Source organism: Notolepis coatsorum (assembly GCF_963971535.1).
Source record: "Notolepis coatsorum genome assembly, chromosome: 2".
Taxonomy (NCBI): domain Eukaryota; kingdom Metazoa; phylum Chordata; class Actinopteri; order Aulopiformes; family Paralepididae; genus Notolepis; species Notolepis coatsorum.
This window is the reverse complement of record NC_140166.1, coordinates 14,613,548-14,635,362: the sequence shown is the minus strand read 5'-3', so window position 1 is coordinate 14,635,362 and position 21,815 is coordinate 14,613,548. Positions and strand designations below refer to the sequence as shown.

The 21,815-nt window shown below is 42.6% G+C and overlaps 1 protein-coding gene across 1 annotated transcript in view; it reads left to right on the top strand.

The window, feature by feature from the left end:
- The window catches only part of aacs (acetoacetyl-CoA synthetase), a 175,788-nt gene that overhangs the window by 117,092 nt on the left and 36,881 nt on the right, over positions 1–21,815 (top strand).

The following is a 21,815-nucleotide window of genomic DNA, read 5'->3' as shown; positions in this document are numbered from 1 at the left end:
ACTACTACTACTACTGTCGTGTCCATAAGTTCCCTGGCAGAATACTTTGTTTATGAGGACAAAAGTATACAAAGAGGAGAGAACCATTTTAAATCGGGGCATGTTAGATGAGTTTCGGGAATGCCGGCTAGTAAGCTAGCTAGCTACTAACGTTAAAAAAACAATAACGTTATAAACTATACACAATATGTACAACGAAACAATGATTTACATTAGTATTTACAGTGATTTAATATGCAGCGAAATAACGTTATACGATTTAAAATATAAATACAAATATGTTAACGTGATTGTTGCTTTTAAAAATGGTGGTTGGCTTTAGAGATGAATGGTTATGATCACCAGAGAGATTCAGGGTCAGTTATTTTCCCATTGTACGAATTGTTAAGCTTATGGAATGTAAGGGAAATCTGATCCTAGGTCTGTGACTGCAGGCAGGAGGCTACGCTGTGGTGACGTCAGTCAGCAGTGCCAAATAGCAGTGTAGTTTCCCAGCGAACGAAAACATAAACATTGTTATTTTGCTACCTTTACGATTAATTGCGAATATTTTCATGTTGAGCTATAGATTGAGGATAAATACCCACAGAAAGGTACACCATGCCAACGTTAATGCTTTATTTATCTAAAACGAGCCGATTTAGAAATGGTCAAAATTAAGTGGAACAGAGGGTGGAACAGGAAAAAATGAAAATTACGTAACCACTACACCTCCCTATATAAATGCAGACCATAGGGAGGTGTAGTGGTTACATCATTTTCATTCAGCCTCGGAATCAATGGAAGCCGATGGCCATTTTGGATAATCATGCCGAATTAACGCCGGTACACACATTACAAAAACCTTTGTAAAATACAAATTTTTCGTGGGATTGTTATAAACTTATATTGTTATAAACGGCCCGTCGTCGGGCCATCCGATGTTTAAGAGGTTAAATGTTGCAGGCATGTATTCTACTATTCTACTTCCCATGTCCCCACGTGGAAAGCACCTGATTGGATACATGCCATGCTGGTGCTCTAGTGAGACACTGTATATTGGCTGAATGTTATCTATAGCCTTTTTATCTAAGTGTAATTAAACTGTGGCATTACCATTTAAAATATCCTCATAACCTGACTGAACCGTGGAAGAGTAGTTCACATTTTCAGTTTTGTGAGAATAGCGCCACCATGAGGCCAAATAACTCCAAACATTCACCGGCCTCCTTGATAAAGTGTGGTGCAAATAAAAGTTTACCATGGTGTTTCTATTCAATTGGATCTGGCGATCATGGGGTTTGGCCTATCAACTAATGATAATAATAATAACAATAATAATAATAATAATTATTATTATAATAATGATATTTAGATGCTACACAGCAGGTGAACAGACGAGGGGGAGTAGGGAAAAAATGATAAATAAATATAAAATAAAAATGGTAGAAAATCCAAGAAGAGAGACTGCATAGATTCTTTTGGTTTGAATTGGGGCCCATTGCACTGTCAGACCACAATTATTTACTCCTAAAAGGCTCATTCAGTAGAATGACATCCCGAGCCCCAAGATGGCGCTTTAACTCGACACTGTTGAAAAACAATGAATTCAACCTGCAATTTAAAGATAAACTCATTGAATACCTGCAGTTTAATGCAGGTTCGGTACAAGACCCCAGAACTTTATGGAACTCGGTAAAGGGTTTTATCAGGAATAACACTATTATCTTTGCCTCCAACCTCCGCAAGAAACGTCTCTCCAAATTGGTAGAACTGGAAGTGCTTCACTCTTCGTTGTTCTCCTCTTTACAACGCAACTACTCGTGTCGACTGGAGTCTCAAATTAAAATGTTGAAAAAGGAGATTAACTCCATCTTAAGACAACAATCTGAATTTCAAATACACAGAACAAGACAACATTATTACTTTCATGGCTCTAAACCTAGTCACCTACTGTTAGATCCTGATCAATTTGGCCAGTATCACGTCTTCGTCTGTTTGGCTCTCCATCCAATTCCTCTGCGTTGTGTCATTTTAATGGTCCTGACGTCTCCGATACCGGTTGATTAAATCCTTATCTCACCCCGTTAGTACAATCCGCAAACCATAATAATTCTCCACCTCCGTAAGAATTCGACACTTCGACACCGTGAAATACCTTATGAGGAAAAGCGTTGTTTTATTGCTATAAACAGAAACCTCAGCTCAGATGTTAACAGATTGTATTGTCCTTGAAGAGTCTATTATAATGATCTTTCGGTGTGTTCAGTCTATCTAATGATCTTTCGGTCCAGTCTATTGTCCCTCTGCTATTTCAGTCCAACAATGGTCAGGCCTGTTCGTTAGCCAAGACCATCCTCGTGGTAGCCGAAGCTAATGATGATGTGGCATTCTTCCCCCCCCCCCCCCCCCCCCACCCTTCGTGATGAGAGGAGAGAGAGTCTCTCCTGGTTTCTTCCCTCTTAGTCTCAGTCAGATTTTAGTCTGCCCTACACCCGGAAACACCGTTCGACTTATAGATCTTCGCCGTAGCAACGACGGCCCGCCTTCTGGTTGTCATGCGACATGCTGTCATGACAACTGCATAACCTTTACACACATTTCACGTTTCATTAAGATGAACCTCTCTCCCTCCTGCTCTGGGCCTACACTCTCTTATCTATGTGTTCTTCCAAGGAATTCAAAACAAAAACCCTCGCTGGCAGTGTGCTTGTGAAACCTCTTCTTCTCCACCGTCAATTTCATCCTGTGATGATAATGCTATTACCCTCTTAAAGCGTCTCTTTAGTCTCTTTATATCAGTTTTATAAACCAAATATACATTGAAAAAAACCACCATTTTCTCTCACCTACTAGCTATGAAGATACGATCCAGTGAACAATTTGCGGATATCCAAGGACCAACAGGGAATGGTTACCACCGACCCCAAAAAAATCAACAAGACTTTTCGTACGTTTTACTCTAACCTGTACGAGTCAGAAGTGATCTTCGATCATAATAAACTGGAGAAATTCCTTGATCAAATTAACTTACCTCAACTCTCAGAGGAAGATGCTAAATGGTTAGATGCACCTATTACACTAGAGGAACTTAGGGAGGCTATTTCTGACTTGCAAAGTGGTAAAGCCCCTGGCTGGGACGGCATTCCACCCGAACTGTACCTCTCATGCTGGGATGTAATTGGACCCCTATTACTTAATATGATTTTACACTCAGTCAAAGAGGGAAACTTCTCCAGGGATGTCAATATGGCACTCATATCTGTCCTACTTAAGAAAGATAAGGACCCCACCAAATGCGGCAGTTATAGACCCTTAAGCCTCCTTGGAACCGATCTCAAGCTGTACGCTAAGGTACTAGCCATCCGACTTCAAAAGCATATGACATCTTTAGTTCACCCTGATCAGACAGGCTTAATAAGAGGCCGCCTGATCACGGATAATATTAGACGGTTACTGCATGTGATAGATGCCAGCAAGGATGCCACGCCTCCTACGGCTGTATTATCCTTAGACGCGATGTAAGCCTTTGACAGGTTGGAATGGTCTTATTTATGGAAAGTACTTAGAAGGATGGGGTTAGGTGATGGGTTCATTCATATGATCAAAGTACTATATACAGATCCATCGGCCATGATTTTAACAGGTAAATTCTGCTCTCCACTCTTCCCTGTGTCGCGCTCGTCCAGACAGGGTTGTCCTCTTAGTCCCGGACTGTTTGCTCTATCTCTAGAACCTTTAGCACAGTACATAAGACAATCCCAGTCCATAGCACCGATCTCAATTAAGGGCACACAGCATCACATTAGCTTATATGCAGACGATGTAATCTTGTTCATGCAAAACCCTGCCACCTCCCTACCTCATCTTCTCAAAGTAATAGATGATTTTGGCAATCTATCGGGATTTAAGATAAACTGGCCAAAATCGGCCTTCCTTCCACTCAATGTGACTGCGAAGGATACCACCCTCCCAGCAAATATACCCATGGTAGAACACTTTAGATGTCTTGGAGTTGAAATATTCCCTACTATAAGCCAAACGGTGAAGTACAATTACTCCGGATTGCTAGACAGGATCACAAATTACTTCGGCAGGTGGTCACAATAAAAAAACTCATTACAGGCCCGAGCGTCAATAGTTAAGATGAATGTTTTGCCCAGAATTAACTTCATCAGCTCGATGTTGCCGTTACCCCCCCCCCCCCCCGTTGGTTACTGGCAAAAACTACACTCTGCTGCATATAAATTTATTTGGAACAACAAACGTCCATGATTAAAAAGATCCACTGCACAGAGAAATAAAACCGACGGGGGTTTAGCCTTTCCAGACTTCAACTATTATTTTAAAGCATTCTCTTTAAGACCACTGATCACCTGGTTTGATTCTCAAGCATCGGTATCCTGGAGACCATTGGAGGAGAACATAGTGGCACCACATAGACTGCAGGATATAGTGTGTACACCAACTTATCAATTAAACAATGCAACTTGAGATTTGGCCCTCTTATTACACATGTGATCCGGATATGGCGTGACACACAGAAAAAGTGTACTAACCACCATAAATGGCACAGGGATTCTCCCCTATTTAATAACAATTTAATCCTTATTGCACAACAACCAGATCAGATATCCTGGATGGGAAAAGAAAGACATACACACATTGGGGGATATCTTCGATGACCATGGTCTCTGCAGTTATCGAGATATATTCAACAAATTTAACCTCACCAGTTCTACTTATCTCTTCTATCTACAAATAAGAGCAGCTTTGAGGGCTCACGGAGTCCCATTAGATATTCCACTTGAGCACCACAGATTTCACAAATTCTTTTATGACAAGGAGACGTCGAGAGGCTTCGTCTCTGACTTTTATTGCCACTTACTTACGTCCTCATATAAGGTCCTTCCCCTAGACTCGGTTTGGAGGAAGGATATCCCAAACCTGGAAGTAGATTTTGATTGGGATGCAGTCTGGGAAAATGTTCGGCTATCATCACGCAACCCAGATCACCAACAGATTAATCTTAATTTTGTTCATAGGACTTACCTGACCCCTAGACGATTGCACCTAATGGGTCTCAGACCGGACTCTCGATGCTCCTTGTGTTCAGACGATGCTATTGGTACATATATGCATATGTATTGGGAATGCCCTCCTGTCAAGACTTTCTGGGAAAATGTTACCACAATTATCAGAATTTTTGTCTCTGACCATACCTACACTGCCTTCTGTATTGTTGTTGAATGATGTTTCTCAGTTATCGACCTCTGTACATTAGTGTTGTCACGATACTGGAATTTCGACTTCGATACGATACCTTGAAACGTATCGATACTTCGATACCATTTCGATACCCAAAAAAAAAAAAAAATATATATATATTATATATTTATATAAAAAATAAAGTTATTATTATTATATATATATATATATTTTTTTTTATAAACAAATTTAGCTTTTGTTGCTGGTTGATTCTCCTCAGCTTCGAGTCTGGTACTATAAGAGAAGATAAATATAACACTTTTAAAACCCTTTGTTTATCTTTAGATCACACATTTAAAAATAACTGTTCATCTCACTTCAATAATTTTTATTGCAAATGCAGAACATGGTATTTTCTCAAGCAGTAAACACTGTAATCTGTGTTGCATGTACCTCACAAACTGAACAGTTAGTAACAGTTTCGATTTTTATTTAAAGATAACGAGACATAATGTTTACACGTTAACGTTACTCCGTTTCCATGCGTATCATGTATTAAACTAGAGTTAATGGTTTAATGCTTCAGTCACAGTGATGTTGAAAGAGCAGCTGTCACGAACCTCTTTCATTTCTTTATGGAGATCCGCGCTGGCACTGCTCTAACACCGCTTGCAAATAGCATTGGGGAAGCTTTAGCTTGTCCTTCGTTGTTTACTTCAAACCCGAAGTACCTCCAAACAGCACTTCTGCTGTTTTCTTTATCCACAAGCACAAGTTGCGGAGGCTCTGCATTTGCCATCATTTTCAGCTAAAAGCTCTTGTTTACAAATACTGTACAAACTGAAGACTGCTCTGTGAGGGGAGGGCTGGACTCGGAGCAGGCGGAACAGCGCGTCAACAACTTGCTGTAGAACACTCGCCAGCTGGTACCGATACTGCAGAAAGTATCTGTATTTCGGGAAATGAGTATCGAAGCCGTTTTAAATATTCAGTATCGATATGTATCGATACTTCGATATTTTTGACAACACTACTGTACATGTAAAGAGACTCATTTTGGCGGGTCTTACGCCTGCCAAAAAGTTGATAGCGTCACACTGGATTCAACCGGATAAAATGTGCCGGAAGGTATGGGTTCTTACCTATCTCGATGTGATTTATCTAGAGATATCCACTGCACGAATTTTAGGTGTTAATGAAGCCAGCATAGCAGTCTGGTAGCTGTGGTGGAGAAGATAAAGGATGGCATATACATTTGTAATTTTTTGATGTTAAATGAAGTAGTGGATGTATAGTCCAAGTGGGGGCCCTGAGGGTGGGGTGGGGGGGGGGGGGGGGGTGGGGGGAGCAAGAGCCCATGTATTGTATTTATAATTGTTATGTCTTTTACTACATTCATTCTGATTTAATTACTGGACTGTCATTATTGTTATTATTATTTCTGTTATTGTCCTGTGATTTATCATTGATTATTACTGTTACTGTATTGTTTGTCTTGTTTCATGTTAAAAAAGGGAAAATAAAAAACATTTGTTAAAAAAAAAAGATTCTTTTGGTAAAGCTCTTGTCCGTGAGGAGCAGCGTTGCTGGTCGGGAGACGAGGAGGAAAGGTCAAGGGGTCACCAGCATCAATAGATTTAATTAAAAACGATTCCAATTATTCACTCAAGGATATTTCTCTCCTTAAATCTCACTCCCCCTCAAGTTTACTGTCTCCAGCCTTGCATCACCCCTTTCTCTCTCTCTCTCTCTCTCTCTCTCTCTCTCTCTCTCTCTCTCTCTCTCTCTCTCTCTCTCTCTCTCTCTCTCTCTCTCTCTCTCTCTCTCTCTCTCTCTCTCTCTCTCTCTCTCTCTCTCTCTCTCTCTCTCTCTCTCTCTCTCTCTCTCTCTCTCTCTCTCTCTCTCTCTCTCTCTTCTTCTTTATTGAACTAATTAGCTCCCAGGGGAAAAAACTGAAACCCTGACTTTGTGTCACACAAACACTGTGACTGTATGCATGGTAGGTTCTCATATAGGCACATGCACACACACAACCCGTGTGTGCGTGTGTATGCACATTAGTGTGTTTATGTATATTTGAGAGGTAAAGAGTTGTCTTTAAGAAGAGGGAGACAGACTGATACAAATATGTTAAACCCTAGCCATATTTTCCAAAAATTTGCTTAAAAGTACATACCCAAGTAAATGGAAGATTGCTCCACTTCTACACAAATCGGATTATATGTCAACGTTTTCTTATCCAAACATTACAAAACTTGCAGGACATGTTTAACCTCTTAAGCCCTAGCCATATTTTCAGAAAATGCGCCTAAAAGTAAATGGAAGATGTACTTCTACAAGGTCCATTTGCGTGTACTTGGTATCTAGGGACATCTATGAACCTCGGAGAATGTATTGTGTCTGTTACTATGCTTGAGTAAATTGTAATGAACCGAAGGAGAATATATATATTATTTTTCATCTTTGACAGTGAATAACACCATGCTGACAATGACCAAACGCTAAAAGATGCCACTGAGCTTCTTGAGATCAAGTATAGTAAAATTCTAAGCAAATGAACAAAGGGCAGATCATTAAGAGGTTTTTGTAGATACGGTACTGAATTTTGCCAACACATGCTATATTAAATATGAATATAGAATATAAAATGCCAGGCCTATAAAAGGCCAAGATCTCCTTTATTCTAAAACCAGTGTTAATTCTGGATGTAGTACCCCAGGCACCCGGTAGAGGGCAGCAAAGACTGAATAAAATCTACTGTAAGTACAGTTACCATTTTGTATAATGGCAACAGCCGCGTAACTTTTTTTCAGACGTTCACAGAAAGGTGAAGAAACAATATAATGTTGGATTTTATGGCAATAAAATAAAAAAAATAATACCTGTGAGATATAAACATGACATTATTTCCAGTCAATGCTTGTAAGAAAAAAATTGTCGGCGGCTGGTGTGAGCTGGGTAGTTTAGTTTTATGAAATTTAGACATCATCAAAAGCCCTGGGTCTCCTCTTTCTTTGGACTACAACGATGTCATGACGGCTTCTTGTTCTCGTGTCTAATCGTCCATTTTTCTGTGGAATGCACAGAGATTGTATTGCAAATTATAGCTAAACAAACCTAGTGCTGAAAATATACACATTGACTGCTGTTTTGATAGGTTTAGGGTCTTTACTCTTGGCTACATTTGAAAAAGAAAGACAACATCACTTAATACGGACTGTATTGATCTATTTGTGCAACGTTAAATACATTTCGGCTTAACCTCTTAACTCATTCAGCGCCGGCCATTTCCTCATCCTGTTCTAGCTAGGCCACGCTTTAAAAGATAGGAGTGCGTCACCTTGTTTGTAGAGCTATATCTATATTTTATATTATAGCTATGGATACAATACTATGGTCATTTGACAGTAACTATCTTCTGTCCATGATGCAAAAAAGAATACATTTTTTCATGAATACGTTCACGCGTTATCCCGTGGTGAATATAAGTATAGTTTCGGCGTGATCCAGGCTAATTCCTGGAGAGCGGAGTTATAGGGCCCTACGTGAATTCTATTAAAAGCATTGGCGTCTCATCCCTGGACACGCTACTATTTCCAAATCAAATGTATATAATAGGTATTATGTTTCATCATGAATGCATAGTAGTTTCTGATGCTTTGATTGCCAGTAACGGCATTCGTTGTGAACCCCACACACGCTGATCAGCTGTATCGATATGAAAACATTGTACGATCAAGCTGGAATTGACGTCAGATAGTCCTGACCTTTGATCGGGCGTATTCCAAAAAGAATATTCCAATTGTCTGCTTGCGATTTCCAGTATTGGTGTCAATCTGGTCCCGGACATAATTTGGCACAACTTATGGATCGAGTGTGCTAGGTGCGTTTCAAAGTGGACGGATGAAGCGATCTACATGGCTCCGTCTAAATTCAGTGCCCGGAGGGGTTTAAACGCAACACACAGTCTGGAACAATGTTTACTGCACTCTTGATACTGCCACCTAGTCGGATCTGGCCGGTACTGCACCTTCGGGGTCCCAGTATGCCTTTTAACGGCAACATACAGGTCTGTGACATTGAATAGAATATTAAAATAGAAAAAAAGGAAAACGGACCAAACGGTTGTCGAGCAAATACGTATATAAACGCTGTTGGTGCAGATTGAATTAAGCCCGAGCCCTATTTTCTGAAAATACTTAAAGGAACACTCCAACATTTTGGGAAATTAGCTTATTTTCTTTTTCTTTTTTATAAATGTTTTTATTTTATTTTCCTTTCATACATAGAACAAGACATCACAATACAATAACATTAACAATAATAATAATAATAATAATAATAATAACAATGACAACAGCGACAACTACAATAATAACAGTACAAGAGACAGGCAAACAAGAAAAAGTTAAATAATAAAAATAAAATTAAAAATAAATGTGGCTCAGGCACTAGCGGTCAAAAACAAGTATAATGGGAGTGGCTTTTAAGGAGTCGGCTCCCAGCCAGTGTTAGGACCATTAGACAAAGATAGACTGTGTGTGTACGGAGTGTATGAATGTGTGTACTTTGTAAATGCGTGTTTTACCTATGTGTGTGTGTATTACCTATGTGTGCTTTATATATGTGTGTTCTACCTACCCATGTGTGTGTGTGCATTACCTATGTGCGTGTTTTATGTTTGAATGTTTAATATGCCTGTGTAATTTACGTGTGCATGTTGCATGTGTGTGAGTGATGTGTGTTCTATGTGTGTGCATGCGTATATGTGTGGTGTGAGCGTGTGTATGTGTGCGTGTATATGTAAGCACCTTTACAGTAATTACGGTTCCCTCGGCAACGATACCAGCACAATCAGACAAAAACAAGGCAGCATTGGTCTATAGGGGGGTTATGGGGAATGGGGAAACCCACCAAGTACAGTCGCAGACAGTGCAGGCCCGATATGAGACAGATATGGGTCCCATATTTCGTAGAAAGTGTCCAGTTTAGAGTGCCGCATACACGTGATGTATTCACAGGGAATGCATTCCATTATAATATTGTGCCATGACCTCTTTGATGGGACCTCGTCCTTGATCCAGAACAACAGGATGTTCTTTCTAGCAGCAAATGTCAACAGATTGAACAGTCTCTTATGTTTGAAATTGGCAATATGAATATCTGGGAGGCCTAGTAAGAGGCAGAGGGGATCCAGTTCGATGGGGGTCTGGAATATATCAGATAGTTCCTCTACGATGTCGAACCAATAGCTCTGGAGCTTTACACAGGACCAAAATCAGTGGACGTGGTTTCCAGTCTCTATCTTGCATTTAAAGCAGAGTGGGGATGTATTGGGATCCATTTTACTCTTAAGGGCGGGGGTAATATGAATGCGGTGCAAGATTCTAACTTGGATAGACTTGGTGCGGTTGCAAACAGAGATTTTTTTTCCGTAGGTCCATGCATCCTGCCAGTCTACATCCGTGATCTCTATGCCCAAGTCTTTTTCCCAGGACTGTTTAGTGACAAGGGAAGATAAAGATGAATTAAGGTTTAGAGTACTATAGAAAATAGATATTCGTTTTTTAGGAATCTGCAAGGAGAGGGCTTTCTCCACCTGCGAGGTGGAACTGTTAATTAACAGTGAGGTGTCCTTGGTGATAAACTGCCTAATTTGTAAGTATCCAAAAAATTCCGTTTTCAATAGACCATATCGCTGCTGTGGAAAGGAGATTAGGGTCTGGCCATCAAAAAAGTGGCCAAGATCAGTTATGCCCTGCGTATGCCAGGTCTTGAAGCCGCCGCCAATTTGGTCTGGCTTAAAATCAGGATTGCCTACGATCGGGGTAAGAGGAGAGGTCAGCTTAGCTCGGCCCTCCACCTTACGGACAGTCTTCCAGGCCTTGACGGAGCATAGTGTGATGGGGTTGGAGCATACTTAAAGTCTTTGATAAATAGTAGGTTCCATAGGGGGGACTTAGATTGCGAGGATTCAATGTCTAGCCAGATTGATAGTGAGTCTGATCTGAGCCAGCCGACAAGTACCCTAAGGTGTGCTGCTAGTTGGTAGTGTCTTATATTAGGTAGGTCTATGAATGAATGAATGAAAACTTTATTTAACAGATTGCAGAATGGGTACAATACAGTACGGCTCAATACACACAATTGTTAAGGGGATGCAGACCTGAGAAAGACGTTTGTCTTGTTTACATCAGGGTCCCCCATCTTCACTATCCATCTGTAATTTGGCCATTTTCAGACGCGGTTTCTTCCCATTCCAAATGAATGAGCTTAGCCAGCCTTCTAGCACCTTGATTGTCAGCAGCACTGGGATCATTTGGAGAGGGTATAATAGTCTGGGGAAATTAGCTTATTTAACATCTTCCCTTGAGTTAGACAAGAAGATGCATACCTTTTTTGTCTCTCTGCATGCATTAGGCTTAGGGAACGCCTGGACCGTTAGCCTAGCTTAGCTTCATCACTGGAAGTGGGTCATACATTTACCCGAGTTCCCAACAATAATGTATTTTTTTTTCATGCTCTGTCATTTATCAATTATGGTGAAGTGAGTGACGTCCAGCAGGATCCACCAGAAGTCTCCCAGAATCTTCTAGTCGCACAAGTCTCCTAGTCGCACAAGTCTCCAAGTCACACAAGTCCCAGTCACACAAGTCTCCCAGACACACAAGTCTCCCAGTCACACAAGTCTCCCAGACACACAAGTCTCCTAGACCCACAAGTCACACAAGTCTCCCAGACACACACGTCACACAAGTCTCCCAGACACACAAGTCACACAAGTCTCCCAGACACACAAGTCTCCCAGTCACACAAGTCTCCCAGACACACACGTCACACAAGTCTCCCAGACACACAAGTCACACAAGTCTCCCAGACACACAAGTCTCCCAGTCACACGAGTCTCCCAGTCACACAAGTCTCCCAGTCACACAAGTCACACAAGTCTCCCAGTCACACAAGTCTCCCAGACACACAAGTATCCCAGACACACAAGTATCCCAGTCACACAAGTCTCCCAGACACACATGTCTCCCAGTCACACGAGTCTCCCAGTCACACAAGTCACATGAGTCTCCCAGTCACACAAGTCTCCCAGTCACACAAGTCTCCCAGTCTCCCAGTCACACAAGTCTCCCAGTCACACGTGTCTCCCAGTCACAAGTCTTCCAGTCACACAAGTCACACAAGACTTGTGTGACTGGGAGACTTGTGTGTCTGGGAGACTTGTGTGACTGGGAGACTTGTGTGACTGGGAGACTCGTGTGACTTGTGTGACTGGGAGACTTGTGTGACTTGTGTGACTGGGAGACTTGTGTGACTGGTGTGACTGGGAGACTCATGTGACTGAGAGACTCGTGTGACTGGGAGACATGTGTGACTGGGAGACTTATCTGACTGGGAGACTTATCTGACTGGGAGACTTGTGTGACTGGGAGACTTGTCTGACTGGGAGACTTATCTGACTAGGAGACTCGTGTGACTGGAGACTTGTGTGACTGGGAGACTTGTCTGACTGGGAGACTTATCTGACTAGGAGACTCGTGTGTGTGACTGGAGACTTGTGTGACTGGGAGACTTGTGTGACTGGGAGACTTGTGTGTCTGGGAGACTTGTGTGACTTGTGTGTCTGGGAGACTTGTGTGACTTGTGTGTCTAGGAGACTTGTATGTCTGGGAGACTTGTGTGACTGGGAGACTTGTGTGACTGGGAGACTTGTGTGTCTGGGAGACTTGTGTGACTGGGAGACTTGTGTGACTTGGAGTCTTGTGTGACTGGGAGACTTGTGTGACTGGGAGACTTGTGTGTCTGGGAGACTTGTGTGACTGGGAGACTTGTGTGACTGGGAGACTTATGTGACTTGTGTGTCTAGGAGACTTGTGTGTCTGGGAGACTTGTGTGACTGGGAGACTTGTGTGACTGGGAGACTTGTGTGTCTGGGAGACTTGTGTGACTGGGAGACTTGTGTGACTTGGAGTCTTGTGTGACTGGGAGACTTGTGTGACTGGGAGACTTGTGTGTCTGGGAGACTTGTGTGACTGGGAGACTTGTGTGACTGGGAGACTTATGTGACTTGTGTGTCTAGGAGACTTGTGTGACTGGGAGACTTGTGTGACTGGGAGACTTGTGTGACTGGGAGACTTGTGCGACTAGGAAACTCTGGGAGACTTGTGTGTCTGGGAGACTTGTGTGACTGGGAGACTTGTGTGACTGGGAGACTTGTGTGACTAGGAAACTCTGGGAGACTTGTGCGACTAGGAGACTCTGGGAGACTTCTGGTGGATCCTGCTGGACGTCACTCACTTCACCATAATTTATAAATGACAGAGCATGAAAAAAAATACATTATTGTTGGGAACTTGGGTAAATGTATGACCCACTTCCAGTGATGAAGCTAAGCTAGGCTAACGGTCCAGACGTTCCCTAAGCCTAATGCATGCAGAGAGACAAAAAAGGTATCTATCTTCTTGTCTAACTCCAGGGAAGATGTTAAATAAGATCATTTCCCGGGGCGCTCCAGTAGCACACCACATAGCGCGCTGAGTCGCGAAGCGGTCGTCCCGGGTTCGTTTCCCAGTCCTGGCGTCCATTTGCCGCATGTCTTCCCTACCTCTCCTCCCGTTCTCCCTCTCTCCCTCTATCGGTCCTGCGTGGCCAGAAAAAGCTGAAAATGCTATAAATAAAAGTTTATTTTTTTTATAAAAAAAATAAGCTTATTTCCCAAAATGTTTGAGTGTTCCTTTAAGTAAATGGAAGATTGCTCCACTTCTACAAGACCCATTTGCATGTTCTTGGTATCTAGGGACATCTATGGATCTCAGGGAATGTATTCCCAGTGTCAGAAATATTGTGTCTGTTACTAGGCTTGAGTAAATTGTAATGAACCAAAGGAGAATATACATTTTCTTTTTTTTCTTTTCTTTTTTCATCTTTGATGGTGAATAACACCACGCAAAAAATGACCAGATGTGAAACATTTGCTTTTATTAAACAGCAGATTTAGCTGAGACAGTACTGAATTCTGCCATCCGGACACATGCAATTTGAAATATGATTATAGAATATAGAATATACACATTGACTGCTGTTTTGACAGGGTTAGGGTCTTTACTCTGGGCTACATTTGAGAAAAAAAAACGCATACATTCTGTAGAGATGGATTTATGGCGTGATGCCTCAGGCTTAAGATATAGTTCTGATTTGTGGACATTAAGTTGTATGAAATACTTGCCAGGGGTGTAGTTGATGCAGGGATGACAGGGGAGAGAGGAGCAGAGAGAGGAGGAGGGATGACAGGGGAGAGAGGAGCATAGAGGAGAGGAGGCATGGTGGGGGAGAGAGGAGAGGAGCAGAGAGAGGAGGAGGGATGACAGGGGAGAGAGGAGAAGAGAGAGGAGGAGGCATGACGGGTGAGAGGAGAGGAGGGGAGAGAGGAGGAGGGATGACAGGGGTGAGAGGAGAGGAGGGGAGAGAGGAGGAAGGATGACAGGGGTGAGAGGAGAGGAGGGGAGAGAGGAGGGGAGAGAGGAGGAGGGATGACAGGGGTGAGAGGAGAGGAGGGGAGAGAGGAGGAAGCATGACAGGGGTGAGAGGAGAGGAGCGGAGAGAGGAGGAGGCATGACAGGGATGAGAGGAGAGGAGGGGAGAGAGGAGGAGGGATTACAGGGGAGAGAGGAGGGGAGGGGAGAGAGGAGGAGGGATGACAGGGGAGAGAGGAGGCGAGAGAGTAGGAGGCATGACAGGGGTGAGAAGAGAGGAGCAGAGAGAGGAGGAGGGATGACAGGGGAGAGAGGAGAGGAGGGGAGAGAGGAGGAGGGATGACAGGGGAGAGAGGAGGGGAGACAGGAGGGGAGAGAGGAGGGGATAGGAAAGAAAGTGCAGAGAGAATTGGAGAGGACAAGAGAGGGGAGGGGGTAAGACAAGGAGAGAAGTGACAGATGGGGAGACGGGTGGAGGTATATTAGGATGGAGGGATGGAGGAGTGTAGGTGTTAAAACCAGAAACAACAGGAATCTTGAATACATGCTGAGAGGAACCCACGCAAACACACACACACACGCACGCACGCACGCACGCACGCACACACGCACGCACGCACACACACACACACACACACACACTCACAGTAGGAATACACACATAACTGGACATGTGCTGTCGGTACCTGACAGCGGGTTTATCCCCCGAACAGCCTGTGTTCTCCATCAACCTTTTGTGTGACGTGCCCCTAATCCAAGATGTGGAGGAGTAGGTCATGTGTTTAGTTTTATGAGCCTCACATATGTCACCATGACCACCAATCGGTCACATATGTTGTGATCACCCAAGGAACACGAACACACATGCACACATGCACGCACAGCATGTCGACCCCGGGGGTCAAGGTTAGGTCGGTTGGCAGTCAATAGGGTTGGCCCTCGCTGTTGCCCCTGGCAACAAGGACATCAGGCTGGGGCAAGACCTGCTGTCCTCAAGACACACACACACACACACACACACACACACACACACACACACACACACACACACACACACACACACACACACACACACACACACACACACACACACACACACACACACACACAGGCCCACCCTGGGTTCACCATCAGCGTCTGCTCTGTAGGCAAAGTAGTTGTAGACTTCAGCAGCCTCTGTTGTCAACTAGTACAGGGCATGGTGGTGTTGTTTCTGAAGTAGTGAAGGAAATTCTAATACTGAATAGTTTTTAATAGCCGGAACTAATCACTGAACTCAACCAGCCTATACCGGTCTTTTAATTCCTTTCAATTCCTTTCGCACTCTTGCTCAGCAAAGATGGGAAATACTATACAATTGTTTATTTAAAAGCCAGTATGATAAATTAGGCTTTGTTTTCAGTTGCCTCTTCAGTTACCTCTGAAGTTGCCAGTTCAGCACTGGACAGCTCCCAGCCCGCACATACAGCAGCTCAGAGTCAGACCTTCAGCACTGGACAGCTCCCAGCCCGCACATACAGCAGCTCAGAGTCAGACCTTCAGCACTGGACAGCTCCCAGCCCGCACATACAGCAGCTCAGAGTCAGACCTTCAGCACTGGACAGCTCCCAGCCCACGCACACTCAGCAGTTCAGATTCAGACCTTCAGCGCTGGACAGCTCCCAGCCTGCACACACTCAGCAGCTCAGAGTCAGACCTTCAGAACTGGACAGCACCCAGCCCGCACACACTCAGCAGCTCAGAGTCAGACCTTCAGCACTGGACAGCTCCCAGCTCGCACATACAGCAGCTCAGAGTCAGACCTTCAGCACTGGACAGCTCCCAGCCCGCACATACAGCAGCTCAGAGTCAGACCTTCAGCACTGGACAGCTCCCAGCCCGCACACACTCAGCAGCTCAGAGTCAGACCTTCAGCACTGGACAGCTCCCAGCTCGCACATACAGCAGCTCAGAGTCAGACCTTCAGCACTGGACAGCACCCAGCCCACACACACTCAGCAGCTCAGAGTCAGACCTTCAGCACTGGACAGCACCCAGCCCACGCACACTCAGCAGTTCAGATTCAGACCTTCAGCGCTGGACAGCTCCCAGCCTGCACACACTCAGCAGCTCAGAGTCAGACCTTCAGCACTGGACAGCACCCAGCCCACACACACTCAGCAGCTCAGAGTCAGACCTTCAGCACTGGACAGCACCCAGCCCACGCACACTCAGCAGTTCAGATTCAGACCTTCAGCGCTGGACAGCTCCCAGCCTGCACACACTCAGCAGCTCAGAGTCAGACCTTCAGCACTGGACAGCACCCAGCCCACGCACACTCAGCAGTTCAGATTCAGACCTTCAGCGCTGGACAGCTCCCAGCCTGCACACACTCAGCAGCTCAGAGTCAGACCTTCAGCACTGGACAGCTCCCAGCCTGCACACACTCAGCAGTTCAGATTCAGACCTTCAGCGCTGGACAGCTCCCAGCCTGCACACACTCAGCAGCTCAGAGTCAGACCTTCAGCACTGGACAGCTCCCAGCCCGCACACACTCAGCAGGTCAGAGTTCAGCATTGGACAGCTCCCAGCCCGCACACACTCAGCAGCTCAGAGTCAGACCTTCAGCACTGGACAGCTCCCAGCCCGCACACACTCAGCAGCTCAGAGTCAGACCTTCAGCACTGGACAGCTCCCAGCCCACACACACTCAGCAGGTCAGAGTCAGAGCTACAGCTCTGGACAGCTCCCAGCCCACACACACTCAGCAGGTCAGAGTCAGAGCTTCAGCACTGGACAGCTCCCAGCCCGCACACACTCAGCAGGTCAGAGTCAGACCTTCAACACTGGACAGCTCCCTCAGAGTCAGACCAGTTCTAGTTCTGCTTATTGAATCCAGTTCTTATATAATTTCTGTTCTGATTCTAATATTTGTGGTGGGGGAGAAAATAAACCAAGAACCAAAACTATCCTACCTGCAGTGTTAATTTTGGCACCTATTTTCATTTTAGTTTTAGTCTTAGTCATGTGTCAAGTGCTCCTTTTTCGTTTTCATCATATTTAGTCATCTTCATTTATTTTTCGTTTAGTCAGTTTTAGTCAACTAAATGTCTGAGCATTTTAGTCTTAGTCAGTTTTTGTCTAAATTTTGTCTTTTTTGTTTTAGTCTAGATTTAGTCGACGAAAACGGATGACATTTTTGTCTATTTTTAGTTCATGGAAATAGTCAACATGGAAATTTTTCTGATTTAAATTGCGTATTTCTTTTTTAACCTAGGGGAATCTGAGTCGGCGGCACAAGTGATACACAGGAAGTATATATGTTGGTGTAGATATGGTCCAAATGTATTGTTGCTCCTACAGTATATGTTGGTGTAGACATGGTCCAATGTATTGTTGCTCCTACAGTATATGTTGGTGTAGACATGGTCCAATGTATTGTTGCTCCTACAGTATATGTTGGTGTAGACATGGTCCAATGTATTGTTGCTCCTACAGTATATGTTGATGTAGACATGGTCCAATGTATGCATCAAAGAGAGCATTACGGATGTGGTGACGTTGTTTCTGACCAGAGAGACGACGCTGAACTCTGTCTTCTGTTTGCTGTGTCTTTCCTTTCTCTCTGCCATGTCTGTCCTCTCTCTGCTGTGTCTGTCCTCTCTCTCTGCTGTGTCTGTCCTCTCTGTCATGTCTGTCCTCTCTCTGCTGTGTCTGTCCCCTCTCTCTGCTGTGTCTTTCCTTTCTGTCATGTCTGTCCTCTCTCTGCTGTGTCTTTCCTTTCTGTCATGTCTGTCCTCTCTCTCTCTGCTGTGTCTGGCAGCGGTTTATTCTATAACAACAGGATACTGTAAACTAAGTAAACAGAACACACAGTAGTACTAGTAGTAGTAGTACACACGCAATCTGCTTGCATAAAAACATTATATAAAATCACATTCTGAGGTCAGTGTTAAAGTGCCACATGGAAGAGGTCTGGTTAGTGGTTAGAGTTAGAGGTGGTCTAGGTCTGGTTAGGGTAACTTAGGGTAGTTAAGCATTCATTATAATTTATTATTATTATTTAGATAGATGGATGTAAAGGGCTAGACTAGGGGTCGGCAACCCTCTCTAGCCAATCAGCTGCGGCTCCCTGGCCCAATTTTTTTTCTTCTTTTATTTCTTTTTTTGGAGATCGATGTCATACTGTGACACTGAAATGAAAAAATATTTCATCAACTAAGATATTTAGTCTGATTAGAGATTATTCTGTTAATACCAGCCCGACTGTTTGAGGATTAGAGATTATTCTGTTAATACCAGCCCGACTGCTTTAGGATTAGAGATTATTCTGTTAATGATATGTGGTGCGAAATTTGCGAACAACGAAATATTTTTCTTTTTCTTTTATAGATTTTCCACAAATAAGGGAAGGACTCTAATAGAGCTGCATAGTTCAGGGTTTTATTTCAAAGTAGGTCTACAGATGCCAGTGTTTTTTCTCCTTGTCTGTGTTTTATTTCAAAGTAGGTCTACACATGGTAGTCTTTTTTCAAAGTGGACTACTTTTAATTTTATAAATGTTCCACAAATAAGGGAAGGACTCAAATATACCTGAATAGTTCAGGGTTTTATTTCAAAGTCGGTCTACAGACACCAGTGTTTTGTCTCCTCTTCATAAGAGTTTGAGGTTTTCCTTTGTTATAACAGGTAAAAACAGCAATTAAAAAGTCAACATTTTTATTGCTTTATAATCCCATTAATGCAACAAACTGTGTGCTATAAGTATAAAGTATAATAAATCGCAAATTACTTTGGGTATGCAATTGTCAGGCGTTTTATGCTAAATGTGGGGTATGCTTGGGGATATATAAAACGTTATACACTGTGTTATCTTCATTTTAAGGGTAAATAGGTTGTGCGGCTCCCTGAGCATTTTATTTTGTGGGACGGGGGAAAAGTGGCTCTTTTGATAGTAAAGGTTGCTGACCCCTGGGCTAGACCAACTCTTAACCCCTATCCGGACCTAGACCACCTCTAAGTCACAACCCTAACTTAGGGGTTAAAGTTAGAGGTGGTCTAGGTCTGGTTAGGGGTTAGAGTTAGAGGTGGTCTAGGTCTGGTTATACTGTTCCGATACCAGTGCATACATTAAAACACTTTTTTTTATATTATATAAATTATAAAACTTTTTTTTCTTTTCTTTTTTACAGCTACTGTTTTATATATACTGTTTTTTAGTAATAACTAGAAAGTAATGGTATTTATTCAACAACAGGTGATTGTATAGATTAGTATTAGTATCATTAATTGACAACTAAGCTCAATGAGTTCACACACGGAAAGGTTGTTGGCACATTGGTTCCGCACGGACGTTACACGTTGTTGCGCACTTCCTGTCCAGTCGGCTCTGTTTAGGGTAGCTAATGTAGTAGCAGAGGCTCTGTTGTGATTTTTAATGCAAAATAAATATTCAACATTCTCTTTTGAGACTCCGCCTCAGACTCTTATCATTTGGCACTAAAAGCTAAACATTGTCACCGGTATGGCTGTCCGCATTATGTCATTAATTGTGTGTGAGAGGTCGATCAGTGACCACGTTAGCGTGAGCTAGGTTAGCCACTAGTTAACGCGAGCTAGAGATGGAAATACAAATAATGTAACGTTACTGGTGAAAAAGTGATTTACCTTGGAATACTCCTTTCCCAACTTGTTGTACTTTGCAGTCCGTAGACCTTGTTTGCTCGGGAAACAGCTCAGCCTGACACCCAGAAACATGTGAATCCTGTGTTGTAAACAAGCCCTCCAGCCTGGAATACTAACCCCAGACTGAGGAGACTCATTATTATATTGTCTATTAATGTCTATATCATTATTACTATATTGTCTATATCATTATTATATTGTCTATGTCATTATTATATTGTCTAGATCATTATTATAATGTCTATCATTTTTATATTGTCTAGATCATTATTATATTGTCTAGATCATTAATGTCTAGACCATTATAATATTGTCTAGATCATTAATGTCTAGATCATTATACTATTATCTAGATAATTATACTATTGTCTAGATCATTATAATATTGTCTAGATCAGGGGTAGGCAACCCTAGGCACGCGTGCCTGCATAGGCACGCGGGGGCATTTGCATAGGCACAGGGGGCAGCATAAAAAAAAATAAAAATAAAAAATGAAAATTATAATTTTTTTTTTTTTTTTTTTTTGCTTTGAAATATTATAGTGAAATATTTTGCACTGTTGTCGCATTTATCTTGTTGAAATCCTCCCACAGGTTCTTTTTACTACCACATATTTAATTGAGACCCTTTATTTGTTTATTATTTCAATGTAGCTGGAAATACATTGCTACATCATTCAGTAACATTTGCAGAGCCTTATAACAAAAACATTATTACGGTCACCATTGTGACCAGTGGGATTAATCAACAAATTGTATTATTTATTTTTCTATTTCATTGAACATTGCACATGTGTTCTTAAAACAATGACAATAAACATAGTTTTATTAGGTTGAAATAATGTGGTTGTGTACTTATTTTTCTGTTAACTTATTATGGATTGAAAACTGAAAACCTTAATGCACAGTAACTGAACTCAATATTTTTAAGTTCTGGTAACTTATTATTATATATTTTTTTACAGTGTAGTCTTGCGATCAATCAAAACTTATTTACACGATATACCTCACATTCACCCTCCATTCACATCCTGGTGTTCTCCATTAGGCCTGTAGGTGGAGCTATGACAGCACACGTACAGTACACACACCAATGGTGTGTGATGTGTCCAAAAATGAATGGGCAAATGTGAGTGAAATGGTCGCACTGTATGCAGCTGTTTGTCTGCATTGCACCCCCCCCCCCCCAACTCAGATTTAGGGTTGATACAACCATCATAATAATATTGTTAATAATAACAATAACAATAATGATGTAATAATGTAAAAATTATCATTAAAAAGACCTGATTATGAGAAAAAAAATTACGATGCATGGAATATTGTTGAGGCACACTAGTTACAACTATATTTCAAACAGGCACTCCATGTCAAAAAGGTTGCTGACCCCTGGTCTAGATCATTATTATATTGTCTAGATCATTATTATATTGTCTAGATCATTCATGTCTAGATCATTATTATATTGTCTAGAGATCATTATTAT